This window comes from Triticum dicoccoides, chromosome 5B, assembly GCF_002162155.2.
Source record: "Triticum dicoccoides isolate Atlit2015 ecotype Zavitan chromosome 5B, WEW_v2.0, whole genome shotgun sequence".
NCBI lineage: Eukaryota > Viridiplantae > Streptophyta > Magnoliopsida > Poales > Poaceae > Triticum > Triticum dicoccoides.
The window spans coordinates 403,670,133-403,689,654 of record NC_041389.1 but is presented as its reverse complement, the minus strand read 5'-3'; the positions used below and the strand labels follow the sequence as shown (position 1 = coordinate 403,689,654).

The following is a 19,522-nucleotide window of genomic DNA, read 5'->3' as shown; positions in this document are numbered from 1 at the left end:
AACACATTAATCATTGATACTTATGAGTTCTTGATCTGTAATCCAGTAGTGTCGTGAAGCTGCCAACTCCTTCACAATGTCATTTCCTGCCATGTCTTAACCTGAACAATACCATATTGTGTTAATGCAATTTTAAACTGTATCACTTTATTCATCAGTAAGAAATGTGATGAATTGTCAGCACTGATACTTTTATGTGCAAAACCTATCATCTGTCTGCTTGTTTATCTTTTAGAGTGGGGAGGATATAAGTGTTAAACAAGCGCAGTCTCATCAGCTTGCTCAGCTGCTTGCGCTGCAGCTCCCTAGCAGGGCTAACCTTTCTTGAACTCTATTGAAGTGCTATCGGTTTTGTATATTATTTTGTCGGTGTGTTTATTTGCACTGGTGGCAATCTTTGATGCCTAGTGTATGTAATTTGATGTCTGCTTGTGCTTTATTATCATAGTGGCGAATTTTGATGCCCAGTGGATGTAATATGCCGTAATTTCTTTATTGTATAGTCTAGGTTTTTTCTTATTCACGATGCTGCAGTTATTTCACTGTATATATATCATGTCTTCGTAGTAAACCGGCCAAACCGTAAATTACGGTACATAATCGGGTCGTCATGCAATCACGATGTATGATCTGCATCATGGGCCCCGTCAGCTTGGTCCGTTAAAAGGCCTAAATGTAAACTGGCCCACTAGTAGATTCGGGCCTTTAATAGGCCGAGTAAACCACCGGCCCTCTTTTCGCAAGAAAACTCAATGGGCTTTTAGGAGGCTGAGAAGTAGGTTAGGCCTGAAACGTGTCGAACAGCTCATGGGCCGACAACAATCCGAAATGGACCCCGACCCATGATTGTGCGAATCAAATCACGGGCTTTTAACAGGCCAAAATTGTCTCGGTCCTTGTTTGGCCCAATCAGATTATCGGCTGCGAGCAGGCCGTATGCAAACCGGGCCGTAGTTAGGCCCAACTATATGACGGGCTTTTAACAGGATGAAATTAATATAGGGCCGAAATGTTAAACGGACCCTTAACAGGCCGAAACTAATATCAAGCCAAATTACTAAATGGGTCTTTAGCAAGTGGGCCCAAAAACATAGCGTCTAGTTGACGGGCCGAATCTAATATGGGCCATAATTTAGCTCAAAGCCTTTTAAAGGGCCGGACCTGATCTGGGCCGTAATTTGGCCCAGAACGTGGTAGGCTTTTAACGGGTCGGATCTCATATGGGCTATTATTAGGCTCGGAACGTGGCAGGCCATTAATGGACCGGATCAAATATGGGCCGGCATTTGGCCCAAAACATGGCAGCCAGTTAATGGCCCGGCCTACTAGGGTCCTCAAAATCTTGTGGGCCTACAGCTGGGCCGACCCATTAATGTCGGCGAAATCTTGCGGGCCTTTAACTGGGCTGGCCCATTATGATCCACAAAAATCTTTTGGGCCTTTATCTGGGCCGCCCCATTATGGCCCACAAAAATCTTGTGGGCCTTTACCTAGGCCGGCCCATTATAGCCCGTAAAATCTTGTGGGCCTTTAGCTGGGCTGGCCCATTATGGTCCATAAAATCTTGTGGGCCTTTAGCTGGGTCGGCCCACTATGGTCCCCAAAATCTTGTTGGTCTTTAGTTGGACCAACCCATTTAAACTTTATGGGCCGGTCCACGTGTTAACATATCATAGGCGCATCTCGTCCATTGGATGAGTGACACCTCTGCCAACGCGGAGCTGACACGTGTTTCCTCCAGCCAATGATGATTTTACACGTGGAAAATCTCCATTAGTCCGGGCTGTTAACGGGTTATCGGATCCAAAACCAAACCCGATAGCTTAACGGCGTTCCGTTACGGTGGATGGCACGTGTCGGTCACCCTTGACGAAAGCACTTCTGTGACGCGTGATTTATCGTCATGGAAGTGGACACTTCCGTGATGATAATTTTGGTAATGTCATGGAACACTTCTATGGCAGCACAGGTATGACTATCTTGATTCTGTCATAAAATCATCATGGATGTACATGCATGACAAAAAACATGACCTACTATGACAAACACGTATCATCACGAAAGTGTATTTTTTTTGTAGTAATGGTTTTCAGAACTGAATTTGGTGCTATCGTTCTATCAATTATTTCACACAATGTTCTATGTGCTCATATTTTTAAATTCGTGCAATGCAAACCTGTTTGTTTTCTAAAAACAATTGGAAGTACATGACTATAAAGACTGGCAACAATTTTTTCAATACTAACAAATATTTACCTTTTCTGTTACTAACAGATAAATATCTTGTTTGTTAGGAATTTACTGTTCCATGTCCAGACCTCTAGATACCAACCATATGTTGTAAATTCCAACCATTTATCATCAAGGTTGACTGGCGTGATAACGTAGCCCAGGAGGGTGCCACCATAGCAGCTGCCGGCAGGGCCAGACAGGAGCATGGCCACCACAACAGATGTGGTGTTGGCCAAAGTGGTCGCTGGCGATGGCGGTTGGTGGTTGTGGTTGCCCGCGTAGGTTGTGATTTGGACGGTCTTGTCCTTGCCGCACCGCTATACCCGCACGCGTGCACATCCACAAATTAGTTATGCACATAATATGAGAGCATCGGTCAGAACAAACATGCGTGAGGCGTGGACACAAGGTGCTCGCACTTCGGGTGTGTTTGGTTCCAGGAACCAACTGGAATGTAACGGGTCGGACCCGTCCCTGACCCACGTTCTAGCGTTTGGTTAACGGGGACGGAACCCACTCGTTCCCACCTACCGAATATTCCGCTCAGATCCGGAACTGAGCGGTCTCTCCAAATCGAGCGGACCATGTGGAACCGTCGCTCGTTCCTCTCCTCTCGCGCGAAGCCTCCCTCTCTCGCGCTCAAGGCACTCTCGATCTGCTCCCTCCCTTGATCCGTGCCGCCGGCCGGTCCCTCCCTGGATCTGCGCCACCGGACGCTCCTCTGCTGGATCCGTGCCGCCGGCCGGTCCCTCCCTGGATCTGCGCCGCCGGACGCTCCTCTCCTGGATCCGTGCCGCCGGCCACTCCTCTCCCTCGTCTCCTCCTGAATCGGCTGGCGGGCGGCGGGTGCGTGGGGCTGGCGGGCGACGGGCGCGAGTGTGCAGTTCTTAGGCGGCAGCAGTGGGGCGGCGTGTGCGTGGCTGACGCTGGGAAGAAGGGTGACGATGGAGGCGGCGGGTGCGGGGCCAAGGCCAGGAAGACGGACGATAGCAGGGGCGGCGGGTGCGGGGCTCACGCCGGGAAGACAAGCGGTGGCGTCCAGCGCTCGAACAGCAGTTGGAGAGCATGGCGGCCGATGTGGATTGCACCGACGAGTGCGTGGCCAAGGCCGGGAAAAGGGGCGCTTCCATCCAGTGCTCAGGCAGCAGCCATATATGCGAGTGACGGTGGCCGGCTTCCAGGCTCAGGCGGCAGCCTTTTGCAATTGTTCTTGCCTATATTTGTTGATATTCGTGACAAATTTTGATGTCAATTTGTACATGCTTGTTCTTTCCTTTTACATTTTGTCAGTAATGTCAGTAAATATACGTATATGGTTGCGTATATATAGACTACTATGTCATTTATCTGAAATGTTGTGAAGCAAATTACAAATAAAATGTTATTTTGAAATTTAAATGAAATGCTACTGAACATACTATCAATTTTGAACAATTTTCATTCCATTCCATTCCATCAATCAAACATTGAGAAGAAACCATTTCATTCCACTCTATTATTATACCATACACCGAGATGGAACCATTCCATTCCAACAGAACGGAACCATGACATTCGATGACACTTCGTTCCCGAACCAAACACACCCTCATATTTATGCATTGCACAAGTACACATCTGGTGCATACACATGTGAGATCTCTCACATTACATCAATTTTTTCTCCTTTATTTGTATTCCCCTACTCAACTCCATTAGTTGCACTCCAGGTTTATTTGCATGACTTTGCTTACTGCTTCTTATTGTAAAAAATAGCTAGAAATGCTTAGTTACCGTAAAAGGGTTTTCCCCCGCTTTGTATACAAAGCAACCAACCGAACCATACAGGGATAGGTGCTGGGGCGGAAGCAGCACAGTCACGTCCAACAAAAACGGCGGAGGAAGAGCAAAAAAATAAATGCCGACAACGTCGGATGAACAAAAACGAAGAAGCCTCGCGATCGCCGCCCACCGGTCTCTTCCACTAGGCTCCAAGACTCCGAAGCGCCGGCACCAATCAACACCTCCAAGAAGGATCGCGATGATGACGACGCTGCTGCCAAGGGTTTCCCCCGGTACACGACGAGGCGAGAGGAAGGGTAGCCCCTGACGCCCTCCCGGAAGGTTAGGTGGCACCCACAGGCGCCACCGCGCCGGAGTCGGCCACACCGACAGGGGTTTTCCCTGATCCCAACCCGCACCTCGGGCGCTCCGGATCCAGCCACCAAACCAACCACCACCCTGCGCCAACGCGGTCATGAGGCCTCCACGCTGTCTCACCACGGCACCGCGATGTGAGGACAGCTCGACGAAGAATCAGAGCCGGGACTAGGGCATCAGCACCATCGGCACGCGAGAGGGCCCCACCTCCACCGTCAGCGACTATAGCCGTCCGGGCGCAATAGCAGGAGCACATCAGGCCCGTAGGCCCACAGGCCCGGCCGAGCCCTCGTGGGCCCGTAAAGCTCCCACCTTCGCGCTGTTGCCGGCACGCCTTCGGCGCCGACGCCCCATATCCGAGCCGCTCCTCCTCCACCGCGCCGCAGACAACGAGACCACGCCGGGGGGCCAGCCCGCTAGGGCCCATATGCGGCCCGTCGGGCCCAGATCTAGGATGGGGGCGCGTCGACGGCCACCCAGCACCACCACGCCGCCCCGTCGCCAAGGAGCGGCGCCGTCACGACGCCTGCCGCCGGCCGCCGCCGCAGGGCCGCCGGACCGTAGCGAAGCCGGGCTGCACCGCTGCCGCCTTCCTGCCCCGGGAAGGGAGCACGCGCGCGCGGGGACGAGAAGGCCCGCCGCCGCCGGCACCACCCGGGCCAGCGAAGGGCGGAGATGGGAAAGGAGGGGACCCGCGGGTGAGGAGCGCGGGCTCCGCCCCGGCCACCTCCCGGGGAGGCGGCGCGAGGCGGATCTGGACGGAGGAAGGGGGGGCGGAAGGGGGGCAGAGGCGGGGCGCGAGGCCGGCGGCCGGCGGCGGCTGGAGGGGAGGAGGGGGAACCCTAGCGCCTGGTCGCGGGAGTCTCTCCCTCCTCAATTTTGAGTTACCCCAAAAATGCTTAGTTATGGGATTGACAATGTTCTGAAGTTCGGATTCAAAAAAGGCGTCAGAGCAAGCAACCACATTCTACTGTATTTTCATAGCGAATGTATGATTCTTTGCTGCCATGATCCTAAGTTTGAACCTAGCTATTCGATGATGTCATCTAATGTGTTATGGCAAGCTGTATCAACTAGATGGATTACCTCAATTCATAGTGCTTCGTTCATTTGTCGCTATTCTGAAGCAATACACTAGATGTATTATGTTTGGTTGGTGCCAATCCAGGAGGAAGTACATCCTCACAGTAAAGTCAGTGACTGATCGCTGATGGTGTAAGGGCCTGTTTGGATCGTGCCCAGACCAGCCCTACCAATTCGGGGGCGTGCCAATTATTTGGCGAGGGATTTCGCCGCCGCCGCTTCGCCCGCAGTTGGCGAGAAAAACTGAACTGCTCGCCAAAATTTTGGTTTAGATCCGAAAATCTGGCCACCATCCAAACGCATGCCAACGCTCAACGCCGAAATTTTGGTAAGGCAGGCGCGGGCTACTATCCAAACGGACCCTAAAAACATTTGTTAAGTTTCCCCTTGGTTCATGATACAAGTAGTTATTTTAATAGCATACTAAATTTTTTTCAAAATAAGCATTCCCTAAGCAGTCTGGCTAACCTATAAAATATGAAGATACATTGTCAGCTTTTGCTCTTCTTTGAAGGTTGGATTTTACCTCATTATAAATCTTTTTGTATAGTTCTGTTTCACGATAAAGTGGGAGTCTATTCTGGAAAATGATAAAAGAGTAATCCGATTCATGTGTAGTAGATAAAAAGAGGAGGCCAAAGAGGATTTTTGATAGAGATGCAAATCTTGAAGGCATCTCTGCAGCATGGACCAAGAAATCTTCTAAACTACATTCTTTGTAAAGAACTGGCTATATTGTGTAAGTTGTAATGTATCTTGTGAGGCATGGGTCCTTTTGTCATGAGATTATTTTACTGTTCCAGCTTGGATGTTATATTCTCTTTATTCATGTTCAGGACAACCAATGATGAGATTGAAAATGTCCTTGTATTTTTCAAGTCATGTTAATGTTAATTATTAGTGTGAGCAGATGGTTAATTTTGATAACAACGTTGTGGATGAGACATGAGATTTTTGAGAGTATGTGATTGAATAGCCTTGGAAAAATAATCAGAACAATATATGACACTTGAAGGGCTAACTTTACGAGAGTGGCTTTTTGGCACCCGAGCGCACCTGCTCCCTTTATCCTGTGCGTTGGGTGTCTTTTCGGGATCTGTGCCTGGTCATTTTCTCTGCAAATACGGTTCGCTTTAAATTAGGCTGGCAGGTGCAGATACGTATGGTACAGTTGCGTACGGTGGGGCATATCTCGCACCGGCGTTAGCAGCCCTGCCGTTGTGATTCACGTCGTGGATAGTGTTCCGTCGCACAGGAGCGTCACCAGAAAAGGATGAGCCGTGGCACAAGATTTGATCTGACGAGTGTTAACTGCCCCTACAATTTAGTTCATGATTAATGCGTAAATCTAGAACAGAAGAAAACTATTGGTGGTAAATCAGTCAAACAAGGATTACAGACTGAACTCTCAGCATGAACAAACAAACAAACAACTAAGAGTGTTGAAGTGTTAAAAAAAGTGTTGAAAGATTCGAATGGAAAAAACATTACAGATGAAACAAACTTATCTAAATTATGTGTACTGTACATAAAAATCTGGCATGAACAATGGTGGGTGGAAAAAATCAAAACAAATGATTTGCGCTGCAATATGAACATGCATGAAACAGGCTGGTGAGACACTCGCCTCTTGCGAGGGGCTCGACCTTGCTCGCCGGTCCGTGCAGCCGCCTTGTTGCTCTGGCTTGCCGAGTGTCCATCAGCAAGATCTCCTCAGTCGCTAAGCACATGGAGAATTCCAGTCGTCACCACCACGTTGGATGTGGTCAGGAGAACGCTGGATAATTATCTAACTAGCTTATCTAAATTATCTAGGAGGACGCTGGATTTACATGCTCAGGCAACCTAGTTCGTGGGAGATGCCAGATCCACGAGCTCCAGCCGCCGGAGTCGAGCGTTAGCATGTGCTGGCCTGCTCCAGTTCTTCTCACTCGCCGAGACATCGAGACGAGAGAGATGAAGTAGGAGAGAGACGTCTGGAAGGAACGCATTTACTATCCGTGGGACCCTGCTGACCTGCATGAGCTCCACATGCACACATGCTGGTCCAGGACGGCAACAAACGCCTGTTCCCTCGGCCTAAATGGCGCTCCTGTTAATTATTGCAGCTCAGATGTGGGCCACATGCCAGTAGAAGGGACACCTCCGTCTGAAAATACGACGCGTAATACAACAAGCAGCGCGAATCGCAAGACCATTGATCGGCTCAGATATCGGGACTACTCCCTCCATCACAGTTTGTTGGGCTTATCTCCAAATCCATAATTTTTCACAATCAAAGGGAAATAGGGCGCAGGTCATTAACTATCCTATTAATTGGGGCGCATTAGGCTGCTCAATTACTCCTTCCGTTTCTCTTCCTGAAGCGCATGCAAGTGGGAACATGAGCTGGTTTTCCTTCTTTTACTGGACGGGGAGGTTACTATGCGTTGGTTTAGCGATTAATTAGGCGCATCTCCTTAACTATCACGCCTCGTTTATTCCTACCAATCGCTACCAACCTTGGGCCCAGAAAGATGTGAGGTACGCCCAAAAAACTATGATGGAGGAAGTAGATGTGCTCGGGAGCCAAATGGGATTTCCCTAACTTTACTTGTTTTTGCTTGGACTTAAGGAAAAAAACCGATCATGTTACATGTGCTAAACATAGCTTCCAGGTTTCCGGTAAAAGAATACTTCCAGAGCAATCTCTTGTATTTTCTTGTGCTTTGATTCCACAGTAAATCAGGTTCCATAAAGATGGCTTATACCGCATATCTCGTTGTATATGTTTTTCCGCTTTGCTATCCCAATATATTTCTAATGTGATTGACGAGAAAGCCTATGAAACCAATTATTATGTCATATATTTATGAAAAATCATATTCCTATATCTTCTATATCTAAATAGGGACACCCCACTAGATGATTTTCCTAGATCCTCGTGAAGCCACGTCATCTGAATTGTTGCAGCCATTGATGTGGTATAGATCAGCAATCAGCAGCCGTTTGATCGGAAGTTGATGAAAATTACTGAGCTTGCCACCGCTAAGTGAAAAGTACCGCTTCGTTCTATCGCGCAGTTCCGCTGTCGCTGCCTGCCTCGTAGCGCTCCGGCTCGATTTTATTTTTTTGAGACAATCGGCTCGATTTGTTTTGGTTGGGATGTGCGTTTAAGCCGACAACTAGGCTGGCATCCAATAAATTGTACTACGTGGCAACTGGCTTTGTCATTGGTGTGCCAGCCTATACAGGCCTGGCCAGCTTACTACTAGCGTGAGCCCATGTAATTGCTCGATTAGGCTCCACCTTCCTTGCTCCAAGTTTGCTCGCAACCACTGTCTGTTCGTCTCGCCGTCGCTGTCTCTTCCGCTCCCCGCCCCGACGGACGTGCATGCCGCTGTCTCTTCCGCTCCGTAATAAATTATCCTCCTCGCTCTCTGTCTGTCTAAACCAGTTATCCTCCTTTCCCTTCCTCTACTTGGCACGAAAGAAACTGATACGGATCTTCATCTTCGCTGCGACACCGGCGAACGACCATTGCTGTTTGGCTCATGATGTTCGGTCACCAAACCTAAATCGTGGTGAGCTCCTCTATAGTTTCTCCCTCTCTTATTCAAAGGAGCTGCGGTTTCCTCACCATGCTTGCCATTGGTGTCGCTGTACCCCTTCTTTTCATGTGGTCCATGATTGCAAGACTGAAGCAGACTTAATTTCTCTAATGAGGTTGTGTTTTGAATTTGGCTTGGGATTTTGGGCTAGCCCCATAATCAGTTTTTCTTGCATCATTTGCTTATGTTATTTCACTGTAACAAGGAGCTCAGGATCATCTTTATCTACTATTATTGGTTCAGAAATAATCTGTAGTGCCATCCTCGCATTGGTTTTTGCAGGCAGCTAGAAATCATCGTAATATGTGAATCGTATGTACTACCATGTTCATATAGGTGACACACCGGCAATGCAAAAAGGTATATAATTCATCCGCGCCATGTTTCATCAGTTTTCAGCTATACTTTGTTTCTGCACCAGTCTTCGTCCTCATATTCAGGTGCTCAGGTGCACAACTTCCATAAATTGCACATGTGGAGTACAGCTATTCATCAACTCTCCATTTTGGATTGAGCTGCAGCAAATGGTCAGTTACTAATTCCGTGTGATTGTTCTTCTAAACAAGTCCCTTAAAATAACTCTTTTTATTTCCTCTACCAGACAGAGCAATTGAGATCTCATTACTTTACCCATGTGCCTTCAATTCTATTAGTCAGATCCAGCCATCACTCGCACCAATGAAAGCAAGCAGGAACTCATTGGATTTTGTGAGCTGCACTTTTATATCATTTGCATCGGTGTCCCGGCAAGGTAAATAGGATTCCATAATTCATGGTTTATCTTAATTCCCTAATTCATTCCTTTTACTTTCTCAAATATGAAAGTATATGTATTATTGATGGATGTTCACCTTTTTTGCGAAAAGATAAATATCCAGCTTGATCATGAATAAGCAACCAATTAGCCATCATAGTTCTATATTGAATAATCTATGCTTCTACAAATCATTATCTATGTTGCGGATGATGTTGATAGAAGTTTTGGTCTATACATCGAACACTGGTGTACATGTTATTTGTGTACGCAGTCAATAACTTTTTTGTTTGGTCCAGTTAGTGAAATCAATATATACATATATTTTAGTTCCACAAATACGTTTAATCTATTTCATCTTTATCTCATGGTTTTGTAAGCATAGTTATATTTATGATACTACATGTCTACATACAAGTCCATTGGAGGACTAATTTCACGTGCATCTTCCATCTGAGTAGGTGCAAATTTAACTTCACTATTACTATTTGCTCTTGCATTAGTTGAGCAGTTCCAAAACTTCTATTACTTATACAATACATTGCTCAGTAAAATTTTAAATATGCTTGGGGCAAATTTGGGATGAAGCTAAAGGCGTTATTCATTTCCAAAACCACTTTAGGCCAGCTAAGTATCAAATATTAGTATACGTACTAATTTGTTTTGATGGTTATTATACAAATCTTAATTTGTTTTTTCTCGAGGGAGAAACATAATATGAATACTAATTCTTTGTGAGGATGTAACAAACTGTACTTGCAGTCGATGCACTTTTATTTATTTTCATGTCCTTTTCTCTTGGGAAGTGTTTGTTCAAAGCTTTTTATAAAATGCATGAAGTGCCGCAGCAACGCGCGGGGAATCTTCTAGTTATAGTAATAGATGGGTACGGCAACGCGCGTTATCAATAATCTAATAGAGGAGATAAGGTGGATCGGGCTATCGTGAAGGTCCTCGTGATGCAACCATGACAGGCAGGCGGCGGCAACGCTTGCCGCTTCGAGCAGGAAACAATTGGTATCTTTTTATATGATCGATGGATGGCTTGTCAGTTACAGAAGGCGAATGGGAAAAAGAAATGGACTACAGAAGACGAACAGGAAAAAGAAAAGGGCTGCCTTTCGGTGGAGAAGATGAATCTGATCTAAATTAATGGACACGCAGTTAATTGGCCAGGGTTCCTACGACCGACGCATGCCGGAGGCGACAGGAAAAGGGATGGCTTGATTTTTTTAGCATTATAAAAAAGGGATGATGTGGTGCATGGACCTTGAACGAAAGTATTCCCTCCTATTATTTTATTCTGCGCATAAGACTAGCCACAATGAAGAGTAACATACACTAGTAACATACACATATTCTTAGATTATGTTACTATTTTCATAGTGGGTAGTAACATAAATGTGGTAACATGCAAAGCTTCATTTATTAGGTTATAGACTCATATTGCATTGGGACATGTGATGTTACAGTAACTAGCTAAGTTACTCAAACTAACTCTCTCCTCATTAACTCATTACCACATAAGCAAATTTGCTGAGTTGCACTCGATGTTACTGCTGAAGTTACTCCCACTGTGGCTAGTCTAACTCTAATCACGGATAGCAAGGAGAGCCAGCGAAGCAAAAGAATTGAACGGTTTTACCCCGCAACTCGCATGATCTGCATGCGCGAACTATGCTAAATGCAGGGGTTGTGATGGATCCGGCTTGCATGCTCCCTCCCCATGCTCCCATCCGTGCTCCCACTTCATCCTATGGTCGTCCTTTTTTCTTTTCCCTTTCTAATCTAATCATCTCCCCCCTGATTTTAAGGGGGTGGGGCCGGACCTTATTTTGTTCCAATCAAATCAAGCCACGTACGCGGGAGCACACATGGGCACACGAGTGGGGAGCAGGCAAGTCTCGTCCGGTTATGATTGGCAGAAGTTGCATGCATGCCTCTCAGACACTGCATGCACGCGTGCGTTCCCTCTTCTGCATGCACTGCGGTTGGAAACATGCGAGATTAATGCGGAGCACTTCAACCTGGGTAGAAAAGGAGGGGCCTGGTTGGAAACAATCGCTGGAAAGTAGCATCGCGTGGACCATTACGGAAAAAAAGGAAAACTTAGGCGCAGAGTAAAACGGATTGGAGGGAGTATTAGGTAGGCTGATGTGGCTGCATGGCTTAGGTGGATGGTCTGCATGTGAAGATAAATTAGATAATGGGATGAATCTCTTTGGTATATAGGATGTGTACTTTCCAGTTCTGGTACTTCCTATTTTTCTAAAACTTACCAAATATGAGTGAATGGAGACCTATTACCTCTCATGGATGACATATTACCTTATTCAATTTACAACCTTGGATCAGAAATAATTAAAGCCTTGGATCAGAAATAATGGACGGTCCTTAATAGTTGGAGCATCTTAAAATTGCCTATAACTAAACGGTAAAGATCCCAATTCACATCCGAACAACTGTCTATAAATATCCCGTTCTTCCTTGGCACGTCCAAAACAGAACAGTTCGCTCTCCCGGCAGTTGTTCAAAAAGCCATAGCACGAGTTCCATATTTCTAGCCTTTGCTAGATCATGTTTCATGAAAATAACTGTATAATCAGCGTATTGTAGTATGGTGACTCCACCATCAACAAGATGAGGTGTCAATTCACCCACCTGCTCATCCTCTTTGGCCCGACCAATAAGAACTTTCAGCATATCTACCACTATGTTGAACAGAATAGGAGACATCGCGTCCCTTTGTCTTGGGCCCTTTTGCATCTGAAAAAAATGACATGTGTCATCATTTACCTTGATCCCGATGCTTCCTTTTTGGACAAAAGATCCGACCTGCTTCCTGCAAGAATCATCGAAACCCTTCATACATAAGGCATGTTGTAGGAATGACCATTTAACCATATCGTGCGCCTTCTCGAAGTCCACTTTGAAGATAACTCCATCCATTTTCTTCAAGTGGATTTCATATAAGGTTTCATGTAGGATGACCACTCCCTCTAGTATGTGTCGTCCCGGCATGAAGACCGTCTGAGTCGGTTGCACCACATTGTGTGCAATCCGCGTCAGGCGATTTGTACCAACTTTTGTAAAGATTATGAAGCTCACATTAAGTAGACAAATCAGCCTGAACTGCTCGATGCGAACTACCTCCTCCTTCTTTGGCAACAACATATTGTTCCAAAGTTTAGGGGGAATAACTGTATTGGCCATTGAAAAAATCATGGAACATGGGCACATAAGGTCACTCTTAATGATATTCTAGCATCTCTTATAAAACTCTGCTGAGAAACCATCAGGACCTGGTGCCCTATTATTTTCCATTTGTGCTATCATCTCAAACACCTCTTGCTCTGTGAAGGGTGCAGACAGAATCTCATTCTCCTCGGTCCCAAGTTGAGGTAAATCCCCAACTACATGCTCATCGAGCGCCACAAAATTCTCATCTGGTGCTCCAAAGAGTTTTTCACAGAGGGTATTGATACACCCATAGACCAAACGCCCGCCTCCCCAGATTCTCGCCCTTTCCGAGAGGTGCGTGTTTAGCCCTTGTCTTCCATGTTTGGTCTCCCTATGTTCAGTCCTGGCCTAAATTAACTAGTACTAGACTACTGGTAAGTAATTAGTGATGGTGAATTGCTTTCTTGAAGATAATATATTGCAACTTTGGGAACCCTCAGGCTCTCAGGCTGCGACCGGTAACGTTCTTTCATGAGGTTATACTTCTTAATCACACACTCCAGAGCAAAAGAAAATTCTAGGAAATGAGAATGATGCATTGCTGTCTTATGCCTCAAAACAAAAATCTAGCAAATATACTAGTAAGTAAACATGTTATGTAATCTAGATTTTTCTATTTGCATACGTCTAATCAAGGACCGCCATAAAGATATTTCGTGTACCATACACTAGAGATATATTTTTTCACACTATAGATTATAATGAGACTGCGGCCTAAAAAAAGTGTGTCGCTTTTTAAGAATGCATACAAAAACATATGCGCTATGTTCATGCAATAGCCACAGATTAATTTGAGAAAACATGTAACTTTTTAAATTTATTATTTTCTAACATTTAAGTGGGTTTGGTTTAATTACTTTTAAGGTGTAATATGTTAAAAATGTAACTATTGTTAAAAAATACTGTGTAATTACCCATGATTGTGATTTGTATAGTTTAGTGTAAATTATTATATTTATTTTGATTCACGTTGGGCCTAATATTTGGTTAGACCACCCCGAGTTGGTTGTATGGAGCAGTGATACCGAATATTGTTGGACTTCTTCTGGTGGTATTCCTTATTTTTCTCATATGAACTATGCTTGTGTGTGACTCTAGATATGCGTATTCAAGGGCATCCAATTTTTATCTCGCTATTTTGGGCTATGTATGCTGTGCTTATGTATCAACACACAATGTTTGAGGTAAGATTAGAAATAAAAACTCCTCATTCTGTTTGCCAAGGGGAAAAAGTGGCTAGAAGGACAATTCAGATATATGAAACCTATATATATACTACACATTATTTCACTCATTTATGTATAATTGTGCAATTCAGGTAGCGAATGTTTTCAGCACCATTCTGGGATTTTGATCATTGTGTCTTCATCTACTGTATGCACTCAACCCAACCCAATAATATCATAATGGGGTTATGAAGGCTGATGATAAATCAAAGTGAATGTGAGTGCAACAATTTTTCATCAGTGAAGCCGACGTGAACGTCTTCTAATTTAGAACTAGTAGCGTGGTGTGTTTTCTTAACTCGATAACATTGTTGTCCACCAAAGAAGTGTGGTGTTTGATCTTGGTGTATGATCATTTTGGGGGGATTCGTTGTTAGGTGACGAAGATCTAGAAATGTTGCCAGATTTTGTTGTTTGGTACCAAGATTGTGAACCACTAATTCTTTTGTTCTTCATGTCCGCTGTGATAGCCGGTCGATTATCTATCTATCTAGTTATTACTAATCCCTCCAATCCATAATTAACGTTTCTTTGGTACAACTTTTGTGTTTTCTTTTCTGCCTGGAGGGTCATAGCATGTTGCCGTCAGCCCGCCTTGTTAGGAGTCGGGCGTGCCGCCCCCACCCCTCCTCGTCCCAACCTTTGTTGACATTGTCCTTGCCTCTACCCTTTCTGCCCCCAACCACCGTCCTCCCGCCCCGCCCTGCCAAGACAAGCCAATCGGCCATGGCCGCCGGTACTCCCCTCAACTTTGCCTCATTTCGCCCACTTGAGCTTTCTTTTCCTCCTTGAACACCCCCCGGGCCATGTTGTAGCGCATGCTTCTGTTTTCTAAAAATTCTAAACCCTGGATTTCACTTGGCCCAAAATGGTCCGGTTGCTAAAATTCTGTCATGCTAATTGCTTATAGATGATTTACAAAACGCTTTCACCGGCCAGTAAAAAATGTTTAATCCTTGTACCTGTGGCATGTATGTATGGGAGAAGGAGATAACCGGTTACTATTACTGATGATCTCTTTGTGCTTTTTTTAAATTTTGTTCTAAAATTCATATGCTAGGTTAGCCATCTAACTCCCATACTTATGGAAACAAGGTCTCTACTTACTAAATGTATGCTAAAATACTTGATTCAGAAGCTATTAATACAAATAACTTGTTGAGGAATCAAAGTGTTACTTAGTATTTTTTTTCTGGTGACGCCAATCGAGTCCTTCCCTGCAATGTATTTGATCAAGTTACTCCATTGATCACAGTTGATATGCATGGTGCTTGTGCCAATAACATACTTCTCCACATCTACAATCCGACCCTGTTAATGGAGCTAACAAATTGAGTTGGCATCCAACTATGTGACAGGTTAGCCTATGTTTTTGTTTGTGCAATGTTTACATTGATAATTTACAGTTCATGCCAGCTGATTTTTTCCCTCTTGTCCGTAAACTGGATATTTATGTTGTGTCTCTCATTAACAATTGCATTTGCTAGTCCTTTGAACCAGCATCAGTGAATTTGGCGCTCTAGCGAAGCTGCCACTAAGGAAACATGATAAACCGTCTAATGGTTGATGATATACTGAGCCTAAAAACATACGTAAATTATCATTGCACACACTAAGAAGCCTTTTTCAATGCTATAGAACTTTTGGATCTCCTAAATGAGTGCTCCTACCCAGCCGCCGCTAGGGTTCTTCTGCCTCCCGCCACCGCTGACGCCGGTCTACCTCGTCTCCTGTGGCCTTAGGACCATGGAGGCGTGGTGGATCCCGGCCTTTTCCCGCGGAAGGCTTCGTTTTCGGATGATTTTCTGAGTTTTCTTAGGGTTTGTGTCCTGCTCAGATAGACAAGACGGCGACAGCTCTCTGAAGATGGAGGTTTGTCTCTGGCGGATCTTGTGGGATTTGGTCGGCATTTGTCTTCGGTGGATCCACGTGGATCCGGTATTTGTTTGTCTGTGTTCGTGTGTCTATGGGTTGGATCCTTCTAATCTAAGCTTCTCTTCAATGGTGACGCGTGTTGTTCTGGTGCGCTGGTCCTATAGGGGCTTAGTTCGACGACTTCCCGACTGTCTACTACAACAAGTTTTGCGCAGCTCCACTGAGCGAGGGACGATGATGGTTGCGCGCCTTCGGCTCGCTTCAGTGCTCGTAGTCGTCACTAGGTGGTCTATGGATCTGGATGTAATTTTTATTATTTTCGGTATTCGTTGTGAAGTTTTACAGCAAAAAAAGAAGCATTTTTCAATGCTTGAGCGGTGCCGCAACAAGATGGTATTAGTGAAGCTGTGCAAGATACACTTGTTGGGGCGGTTGATTGTCCAAAACAAAGTGCAAGACAGTGATCAGGTAATGAGTGATATCAAACGCCTAAATATGAAAAGAAGGTCTTACCTGATCTACTCACCCTTTTTCTGAATTATGCCTGAATCATTTTTGCTTAGCAAACGAAGATGTTAAATGCGCTAACTATCTGTGTTTTTCCATACCATAGTGCACTAATGAGTGCTTCTCCCATCCCAAGTGCATCGCGCAGTAATCAGTATCAAGAAGCAGCGCTGTGTTCTACTTGATTGCCTTGTTTCGCCTATAACGTTGCGTTTGGATGTCTGTATTGGAGGCCTATGTATTGAATTGGTTTCAATTCCATTTCAGTAAGGAAACTGTAATGGATATGAATATGAATTCGCTTGTTTGGATGCTCATTGAATTGACTCATGGAATCTTATTGAGGTTTCAATATCAAATCATGTTTGGATGGCAAACTACGGAATTGCGTAGTGCTTTATTCTATACACATCAAATCAAAATTTGTACAATGTGTGACTATAATTGAATGATTATATAGCAACAAGAATTAACAAAATCAACAATTTGTATTTCAGACCGAGACAGATTGCATGCTCAGCTTCATCCGGACCGTTGTATTATATATGTACACAGATTGCACAGACTGGTATTGTTAAGTAGCAAAAGTAAGTTCATTGCAAGGATGATAGTCAATCAAGAGAACATGGAAGGCTGGACCAATTCCATATCAGGGGAACATTAAAGCAAGAAAGCTTGGGAAGAAGGAGAGGACAGTAGAGGGGATCTGACAGCAGAGCACATGTGGAAGGAGCCGAAGAGATGGGAGAACGGCGGCAGAGGAGGGGCGGGTCCTGTGGCATGGAGGGACACCGAAGCAGAGGTATGGGAGGAGGAGCGGCGGTGGATGGCTAGATCCCAGCCATGGCGGCCATGGGAGGAGGACATCGAGCGGCAGAGGAGATGGGACGCCATAGGAGGAAGGGGAACAAGCTGTGGCGGTGGGTATGCCGTTACCGTAGGAGGAGGAGGAGGGCCGGCAAGAGGAGCTTACCTGGGCGCTGCGCCGCCGCCGCCGCCGTCGGTGTGCTGCCTGGGGGTGGCTCCTCCAGCCCTTAGGTCTCACGCAGGGGAAAGAAGGCGGGTCTCGCTCCAATCATTTTCTTTTGCAGGAGCTGGTCAATTCAACCAAAAACGGAGAGGTGGAGGTCTATATTGCGGGAGGCCTCCGTGCGTGGGAGCAAATTCGCTCCTGTATTTGGGCTCAATTCAGCCTTGTGTTTCAGTGCGCATCCAAACAACCGAATTGGCTGCCCAGGCGATACCAAATCCAATTCAAAGGTCCAGTGCAAACATCCAAACGCAGCATAAATATAAAGGTAGGCAGTCATGTATTCCACTTTTCATTCATCTTGATGTTCACAATGATTCTGCTGGCATTTATACCGTCCATGCAGATGTCACCTTATGTCTGCTTTTTGCTACATAAGGTTTATATTGTCGTCTTTGTATAAAATAGAAGTACTTCCAAAATTGAGTGTCAAAAAAAGGAAGTACTTCCAAAATTAACTGAAATACTTGGCCTTGCTTTCTCTGTACATATTTGGGAGAAGATGTTGTGTGCTTCCTAAATGAATAACTAGATCAGCTCATGCATCAGAAAGGCGGAAACTGTATAAGGTATAGCCTATAGTACCTTTGAAATGTCTGAAGTTTGTAGCTGTTCTTTTAATAATACCACTCACTTTACTAACTTATGTGTGTTTCTATTCTAAGAACAACGGGACCGGCCTTCATGTCTTACAATAATAAAGGAACTACACGCCTCTGTTGTTAGTCCTTATGAATGCTATCCAACAAGGACCTTATGTTTATGTTGGGAACATTGCATGAAAATCAAAAAAAATTCTACGAACACCCAAGATCTAATTTAGGAGATGCATATCAACGAGGAGGGGAGAGTGTGTCGACATACCCTCGTGGACCGTTAAGCGGAAGCGTATAAAACGCGGTTGGTGTAGTCGTACTCTTCACGATTCGATCACAATCCAAACCGATCTAGCGCCGAACGGAGAGAACCTTCGAGTTTAGTGCACGTACATCTCGGTGACGTCTCCTCCTCCTTGATCCGGCAAGAGAAGGGAGAGAAGTAGATGGGATCAAAACCAGCATGACGGCGTGGTGGTGGAACTCCGGCACCGCTTCGCTAAGCAAAAAACCGGGGACGAGGATTATGCCGGGAGGGAGAAACAGGGCAGCAGCCAAGTCCAATCTGTTGGGGGGCTTTGTTGTGCCCCGTCCCCTTTATTTTTATGCATGGGAGGGCTAGGAGTTCAGCCCCTCCACCCGATATGCATGGTTGGCGCACCAAGGGGGGAAGAGTTGGACTCCTAGTCCTTCTCCCGTTCCGCCGTACGGAGCTGTGACTCTTTCCCCTTTGGCCGCATGGGTCTTTGGGGCTGGTGCGCCCAGCACAAAGAGGCCAGGGTGCTTCCCCTTAGCCCATGATGGCCCTCGGGACATGGTGGACCCACTTGTGGACTTTTGGAATCCTCCGAAATCTTCTGGAAGCTTTCCGGTACAATACCAAAAAAACAGCTTTTTTGGAATCCCAAAAAAATGACTTTCCATATATAAATCTTTATCTCCGGACTATTGCGGATCTCTCTTGATGTTCGCGATCTCATACGGGACTCCGAACAACTTTCGGTCACCAATACAAATATCCCAATTCTACTCTAACGTCGATGAAAGTTAAGCATGCGACCATGCGGGTTCGAGAATCATGTAGAAATGACCGAGACACTTCTCTGGTCAATAACCAATAGTGGAACCTAGATGCCCATATTGGTTCCTACATATTCCACGAAGATCTTTTATCGGCGAACCACTATGTAAAGGATTCAGTTAATCCCGTATGCAATTCCCTTTGTCTGGCGGTATAAACTTGCCCGAGA

General features: G+C 45.5%; 1 long non-coding RNA gene across 1 annotated transcript; it reads right to left on the bottom strand.

Moving 5' to 3' along the window:
• Window positions 1–12,154: 12,154 nt before the first annotated feature.
• Window positions 12,155–17,740, bottom strand: LOC119309509. The gene is made up of 2 exons (XR_005150529.1): window positions 17,620–17,740; window positions 12,155–12,640 (listed from the first exon to the last, which is right to left on the bottom strand). It is a non-coding gene; the product is annotated as an uncharacterized LOC119309509 (long non-coding RNA).
• Between the last annotated feature and the right edge of the window lie 1,782 nt (window positions 17,741–19,522).